Source organism: Callorhinus ursinus, unplaced genomic scaffold, assembly GCF_003265705.2.
Source record: "Callorhinus ursinus isolate GAN/ISIS: 27379988/994484 unplaced genomic scaffold, GSC_fseal_2.0 scaffold5, whole genome shotgun sequence".
NCBI lineage: Eukaryota > Metazoa > Chordata > Mammalia > Carnivora > Otariidae > Callorhinus > Callorhinus ursinus.
The window spans coordinates 15,082,565-15,090,550 of NW_027397067.1; the positions used below are offsets into that span (position 1 = coordinate 15,082,565).

The 7,986-nt window shown below is 43.0% G+C and overlaps 1 long non-coding RNA gene across 1 annotated transcript; it reads right to left on the reverse strand.

The window, feature by feature from the left end:
- Positions 1-1,390: 1,390 nt before the first annotated feature.
- On the reverse strand, positions 1,391-7,665 carry LOC141372722 (uncharacterized). The gene is made up of 3 exons (XR_012378121.1): positions 7,597-7,665; positions 7,019-7,434; positions 1,391-2,454 (listed from the first exon to the last, which is right to left on the reverse strand). It is a non-coding gene; the product is annotated as an uncharacterized lncRNA (long non-coding RNA).
- Positions 7,666-7,986: the final 321 nt, after the last annotated feature.

Consider the following 7,986-nt stretch of genomic DNA (forward strand, 5'->3'; position numbering starts at 1 on the left):
CCCACTATGAAAGACGGGAAAGGAAGCAGATGGGTGAGTGGTATTTCTAGGAGTTGTCAATCTCTCACAAATCTTGAAATAGACATTAGAGAGGGGAAGGAACTGCCTGAGAAGACTTGAGAGCATCCGTATGGAGAGAGGCAGGACTAAAAATGGCCTTGTGAAGGGGAAAGTTGATAGAAGGGAACACGATCATGGGGCCAAATAAAGTAGATTAAAGCTAGAGGAAAGGAGCTTAAGATTTTATTTTATTTATTTATTTGAGAGAGAGAGAGAGAGAGAGAGAGAGAGAGAAAGCATGAGCAGGGGTGAGGGGCAGAGAGAGAGGGAGAAGCAGGCTCCCCACTGAGCAGGGAGCCCGATGCAGGGCTGCATCCCAGGACTCCAGGATCACGACCTGAGCTGAAGGCAGACGCTTAACCGACTGAGCCACCCAGGCGCCCCAGGAGTTTTAAGATTTTAAAATGCAGCCTTTCCTAACAATTAGGCAGGATATGTGAAATACGTGTTATTTTAAAATTTGAGTCATGACATTGAGACGGCCTTGAGAGGTGGTCATGGGGCCACTTAAGTCATGGGTATTTTTAAATCACTTTTTCCAGTGCTGCCCTGTACAATTTGTGTACTGACTCAGCTTAGTCCTGGTTCTTCAACTTGGAATGTGAGCCCACATGACAGGCTGACAGACAGACATGAAAGATGGGGCTAGTGCCTCAGAGTAAGTGTGGATGGAGTGGGTGCACACCGAGGAGACATTACTGATTTCTGTGGGTGCTCTTAGAGGAAGAAGATAACTCCGTAGCACATTCTCCCTGCCCCCAGATTTATGGAGGTATTATTGGCTTACAGCATATACGTTTCATATGAACAATGTGACGATTTGATACACATATATTACAAAATGAGTACCACAATCAGGTTAGTTAACACCTCCATCCCTAGAAGTTTATACCCTTTGACCAACATCTCCCCATTCCCCCTGCCCCTGGCAACCACCATTCTATTCTCTATTTCTGAGTTTGGCATTTTTAGATTCCACACGGAAGTAAGATCCTACAGTACTTGTCTTTCTCTGACTTACTTCACCTAGCATAATGTTCTCAAGGTCCGTCAATATTGTCACAAGAGGCAGGGTTTCCTTCTTCTTTATGGCTGAATAATATTATATTTTGTGTGTGTGTGTGTGTGTGTGTGTGTATCACATTTTCTTTATTCATTCATCCATTAGTGGATACTCAGGTTGTTTCCACGTCTTGACTATTGTGAATAATGCTGCAATGCACGTGGGAGTCCAGCTACATCTAATATCCTGCTTTCGTTTCCTTTGGAAATATACCCAGAAATAGGATTGCTGGATCATGTAGTAGTTCTATTTTTGATTTTTTTGAGCAACCTCCATACTATTTTCTGCAGTGGCTGCACCAATTTATATTCCCAACAACAGTGCACAAGGGTTCCCTTTCTTCCACACCCTCACCAACACTTGCAATCTCTTGTCTTCTTGATGACAGCCATTTTAACATGTGTGAGGTCATAGCTCACTGTGGTTTTGATGTGCATTTCCCTGATGATTAGTGATGTTGCGCATCTTTTCATGTACCATTTGGCTGTCTTCTTTTAAAAGAAGGTCTATTTGAGTCTTCTGCCCATTTTACAATTGGATTGTTTGTTTGTTTGTTCTGCTCTTGGATTGTATGAGTTCCTCATATATTTTGGATATTAACCCCTTAACAGATGGTTCGAGACATTTTCTCCGCGGGCTGCATGTTCCGTAGGTGGCGTTTTGTACATTTCCACTGCATTCTGTATGTAGGCTGCGTTTTCATGTTGCTTATTGTTTCTTTCGCTGTATACAAATACTATGACAGTATGACAGAATAATCACCACTGCTCGTTGTATCAGTCAGGTTTTCCATGTAATGATTTCAGAATTTTAGTGGTCTCCAAAATAAGCATCCATTTCTCTCTCATTACATAAAGGCTGTGAGTTGGCTGCCGCTCTGCTCCGTGTTGTAGGCCATCTGTAATTCCTCTCCCCATGTCCCCTCATTCCTGGATCTGGGCTGAAGGAGCAGCCCCTGTCTGGGACATGGCGCTCTTGTCGCAGAGAGCAAGGGCACAGAGGCGGTGGCAGCATATTGAAAAGTTCCTGGTCCACTGACACACGCAGGCTTAACGGTGGGGCAGAGATGCGGGCTCTACCCCCTACCAGGAGGCGTCGCAAGGGCCGAGGTGTATAATCTGCCAACACGGCAGGGAAAGGATAATTTGGACAATAGCAAGAGGTACCATATTAACAATCAGCTAGGCCTTAAGTTTTATTATACTGGTCTTTGTGGTCCCTGGGGGGTATCACGGGAAGGAAACAAGTCTTTGATTGTCACTGTGGCAGAGAAAAGGATCTGAAAGTGTCCCATGTCCATCCATTCCTAATTATCTTGTATCATTTTACCCCTGAAATTAAAAATGAATTCAATGCTTAAAGTGCAAATATAATTAGAAATGCAAAGAATATAACAATATTAAAAATGCAAAGGCATGCAAATATAAATTATGTAATTTATCTTTTTGACATATCTTGTCTGCAGAGACTTGTGCTGACATAATTTCATCTTGTTTAGTTTGCAGATAAAAAGATAATCCCTGATACCATGTGAATTACACTAGAGAAAGCTCCTCTGAACCATCATATGGGGAAGGAAATAGCGGGGCTTCCTACACTACCTGCTAGTATTAAAGGAAATGGAAAGAAAATACAGTTTGACCTGCCCAGGTCTTTCGTCTCGTTTGAGTTAGCAATTTAACCCTCAACATCTTTTTCTTTGGATTGCTTACTTAACCATTTTAAAGATGACAGGCAGTGGTTTGTACTGCAGAAGTATGCTATCAGCAGTCTCCTGCTTCCCCATAACTACTCTCTGTAAACCAACTTCCTGTGATTGAAAAGCCTAAGATATTAAGGTCTGAAAATTGAGGTTTTGAATTGAAAGGAAAACACCTTCATTTTAACCATGGTGCAGGACTTTGGCTTTTTAACACAGTGCTATAGGGATCTTTGCAGGGAATGTTTTCAAATTTGAGGTTATTTTTGCCTTGGTTCTTTCAGTAAATGAAATAAGAATACTAAGCTTAAAATGCTATTAAGTTTGATGTGAAGAGGAATGCAGATTTTGGAAGTGTAATCATGTTTCATTGGCTGTCTTCTACACCAGTGTGAAATTGATGAGATGATGCTATGCATTTGTATTGATTGCTGTGTTTGGGAATTAAGTCGCGAAGTGGCATTTTACCAGACTTTGTTGAAGACCAAACTCAAATCCTGTTCGCAATTCAGAGGCCTTTTCCAGTTACCTTCGTCCTCAATGAATTCTCTAAACCGTGATATTATTTTTTACCTTTCCCCCCAAATCAGTCATGTATTCTCCCGGGTAGTATGGCTCATGGGGGCAAGGCCAGACCCAAATCTGTTTATCCCTGTCCCAGCTCCCAGCACAGGCTTGGCAAGCAGTTGGTTCCTAATCTGTATTTGGTGACTGGGTGAATGTGTTGATTTGCACTATCATCTGATTGCACACGAGAATGTTATTCTCCTCACAGGACTGTAAGTTCCTTGCAGTCAAAGGTCATGTTGTATTCTCGTTGAGCTCCCATGACACCTCACAAAGTGTGGGCTGGGCACACAGGGGTATGCCTGTGACGTTTGTTGTGATGATTCTCAAAGTTCAGTTATGTTTGAGACTTCAGTGGCACCCCCCCTAAAAGATGCCCAGTTTAGCCTTTTAACATGATATAGCTATGAATACTTTTAGCTAAGGACCGTAAAGTGTTCAAACACATTTGTTATGTATTTGATATGATACCTCCCCATGGATGCCATCCAGCAAATTATGAACTCTGACACCAGATGACCTTGGTTCCAACTCTGGCTCCCCCGTGTGTGTGCATGTTCCATTTATTGAACCTCTCTTTGCCTCAAATTCCTCGTCTCTAAAATGGTAGAACAACAGTTATCTACCTCCCAGGACGATGGGGAGGATTACAGGAGATAATGCAAGGAAAATACTTAGCCTAGCACCACACAGAACGAATGCCATATAAAAATAAGTTATTATGTTTTTGTTGTTACTGTTATTGGGTAACGATACCCATGGTATGGTAAGAACTATGGGCAGATAATAAGGTCCGGCTGCAGGAATTCATTGATAAAAACCCCCAATCATTTTTATAAATGACCGTTTACTGAGCCCTTACCTAATAGATGTTATTCAAATATTGAATCCATTTTGTCAATACTTAGGACAACTCTTTTGTATGTGTGGAAATTGAGACTTAGGAAAGCCATGTAACTTTCCCCCAAGGTCACCCAGCAAGCACTTAGAGGAGTCAGGAGTCAGATACAGCGCTCCTGGCTGATTTCTGTGATTTATGCTCTCTGGTAAGGAAAAACCTCCGAAAGTGATGTCAGGAGCGAGCAACACCTGTACTACTGCAGAGTAGGGATCTTTAGAAAAGGGGAGATCATTTCAGGGTAGGGGGTCGTTGTGGAAAATTCCACAGGGAAAATGACATCGGACGTGCAGAATTCTAAAAGAGAGAATAGGGATAGAGTTCTAGTCTGGACCCATCTGAACTCATCATTTTTGTAGGTAAAATATGTCAAACATTGTTATTTTCATATGGTTCAACCTATAATAATTTGTGACAGTGGTAATGGCAGGGGCAAGGTTTAAAATATGGGGAATTTGAAGCCTCTCCCAGTTTTCCAACGAGGAGTCCTGGATGTTGGAGAGAAAGGAGAAAATAAAAAAATGTGTCCAGATTAGGGTATAGGGATTCTGGGAAAAGGAGAATTCATCTTCAATGGGATGAAGTTCACGAGGAAATTACTGATGCCACGGCTGTTAATGTGTGGGAACTGTAAATCATTGTGAACATCTTTTGATTTTTCGGCAATTTCTATAAGATAAAAGCAAATGATGTAATTCAAGCTGTAGGGACCAGTAAGGGCAATGAAGATGCTTTCACCGAGTCATTAAGGTTTCCATGAAACATTATAGTAGTCATCTGGAAACTTAGCTTTCATTATTTCAAGAAGGGGCATTTATCAGACACCAATAACATTGCAAACGTTCCTTCTGCTTCCAGTTCTCTAAGAATGTTTCCCTAATACGAAAGTATAAGGATTTTACTCCGTGTGGTAAAAGGATGATTTTGCACTTTTCTGATTGAAAAATAGAGACCAAAGTGGACGTTTAAAGACTATGAATATTTCTGTTTCTGGAATGATTTTATATGCTTTGCTGCCCTGGAGTGATTATTTATCTGGAGAGCTAACACATCTGCACTGCACTTTGCTCTGTACCCGCACAGCCTGTGTTGCAGGAATAATTCTTCAGAAGGAAGCCAGGGTGACATTATTCACAAAGGATGCCCAGTATAGGGGCTCTTTACACCCCACCCACACCTGTCTCCCAGGGCTCTTTTAGACTAGCCCCCAAAAGCTATCTTTTATTTCTAGAAACTTCTGGAGAAGAGGCCTGAATACTATCTGCTGACATTGTTATACACTAGACAATATATCCGATCCTTTATTTCGTTTCACCTCTCAATAACCTTTTTTATGATTATTACTGTTGTTATATCATCATTGTTATTAATCTTCTATGTAAGTTTTACAGATGTAAAAACTGAGGCTTAGGGGGAGAAAAAGAGGCCTAAATTCACATCATTTCGTCCGAGACTCAGTCTCACTGACTACAAAGCCCATTCTGTCTCCTGGCATCTCTGTGAAGCTCTCCCCTGCAGTCAGACATCCTCTGCTCCATCTCAGTTCGCCCATCACCATGTGTAACAATTTTTCTACGGACATCATCCTCATAAATCAAGGATTCTCAACCGGGGGTGGTTTTGCCATCCGGGGACATCTGGCAGTGCCTGGAGACATTTTATGTAGTCACAATTGGGGGAGGTGCTGTTGGGCAGCTAGGGGGTCCGGGAACGCTGCTGTGCATTCCACAGTGCACATTTCACAGGCCCACAGCAAAGGATTATCAAACCGAAGAGTCAAAAACCAAGGTCCAGAAGTCCTGTCTTAAATCTGCCATGCTTCCTAATCCCCACGCTCATCCCCATGTTTCTCTGTTCTGGAAATCTTTGTCTAGCTTCTGACAACCCATTTTTATTTCTAGACAATTAGAAAAACTGAATAATTAATGTAATCTTCCCACGATCAAACTTTCATTAATATCTATTTGTGGAGGTGATTAGCTAGACACTGCACAGCGCATCAGACCTTGTTTTTCTGTGAGGAGCTTATAACCTTAGGCAGATTTCTTTCTTAAATCCAGAAGAGGAACAGCAGGAATATAATACTGCTAAACTTACATGCATCAACAGGAAAGGCTTTACATTCTTAGAAGTTAATGGGGCAGAAAGATGTCTCTCAGGTGAAGGAGGGCAAAGGGGAGGGCAGTGCCATGTTTCCCTGGGGGAGTTGAGGGAAGTCATCACCTCCTCCCTGCTCAAGGCAGCAGAACCAGGCGGCCGGTGCTGGCTTTCGGAACCCTACCAGCAAGAGGAAGGGATCTGGTCTGGGGGTTGTGCAGGACGCACACTGAACTTGTATGTCAAGTACCTACATACCTCTTTCTTGTGTAGCTTGTTTTTGGTTTCACTGCTGAATAATCCTGCAAATGAGAGAAACTCTCTCTTGTACTTTGCTTTGCCCATGTCAACCCAGCTACGAGCTCCATCCACAGCCTCCCTCTCTGGGCTTGCGGCCTCCTGAACTGTTAGACATTCTTTAAATAAAAAAGCCAGTATTTATTTGCTATGCTTTGCAAAACGGCTTTAATTGGGACATGTCATCACAATCCTCTCAGGACGAGTAGCTCTATAGATTTCAACAAGGCTCCAAACAAGCATAATTTAGGGTAAGACAAGCTTCCCGAATCCTGAATTCCTAGCTTTCGAATTCTCTCAAGTGTGCCTTGTACCCGAGCACAGCCCGAGGCCTTACCTGATTGCATTAGTTCAGAGTCGCCACAAGAGGGCGTGTGAAGAACACAATCGTCTTTGGAACTGGGATTCCAGAAGCCATTTCCTTGATGAGGCAGCCGCAGCGTCTGTAGTTTCCCGTATTCCGAGCAGGTGGAACAGATCCCTAGAACAGTCACTTACAGATCTTTTTAACGTGCTGTCTGCACAGAAAAGGGAAAAGGGGAAGGTTCTGAAGGTGGTGTGAGATATTCTGTTCAGGGTTTCCCCCCAATCTGGAAGAGGGTTAGAAAAATCGCCTCAGGCAGGCATTGTAGTCCATTTGATTTAGTTGGAACTTTCGCTGTGCCAGGATTGGCCAAGGCTCCTGGGATGACTTGGGGTTTGAGTGGAATAAATCACTCCAAGCTTGAAAGATCTCCCCGCAGTGATTCATTTCTGTCAAAACAAACAAACAAACAAACAAACAAGCAACTTGATGATTTAGTTTGCCTTTGGCATTTCCAGAAGAAGAGAGAGAATCTTCTCTCTTCTTTAAAATAAAAAGAATAGAAATCCGAGTCCCAGGACCCCGCCCCCGCCCCCCTCGGCCCCATTTACGTGCTACTGTCACAGGTGGGTGTCCCACGGAATTAGGAGAGCTCAGGTTGCTTCCAAGGCTACGCAGAAAATTACTGTCAGATAAGGTGCCCTGGGTACAGAGGACAGGGATCAGATATGGGGATCCCACAGGGTGGAGGTTCGCAAACTTTGGCATACATCATAATCACCCCGAATACCTGTGCAAACACAGACTTTTAGGCTTCACTATGAGATCCGGGAGGTCTGAGATGGGGCCTGAGGATTTGCATTTCTAACAAATTCTCAGGTCATGCTGATATTGGTTGGGGACCACACCTTGAGATTCCTAAGTCATCAGAATTACTCCTGAGGTTGGACCTGGGCATCTACAGCACACGGGTCTCAGTTAAGGGCCTGAGATTCCACCTT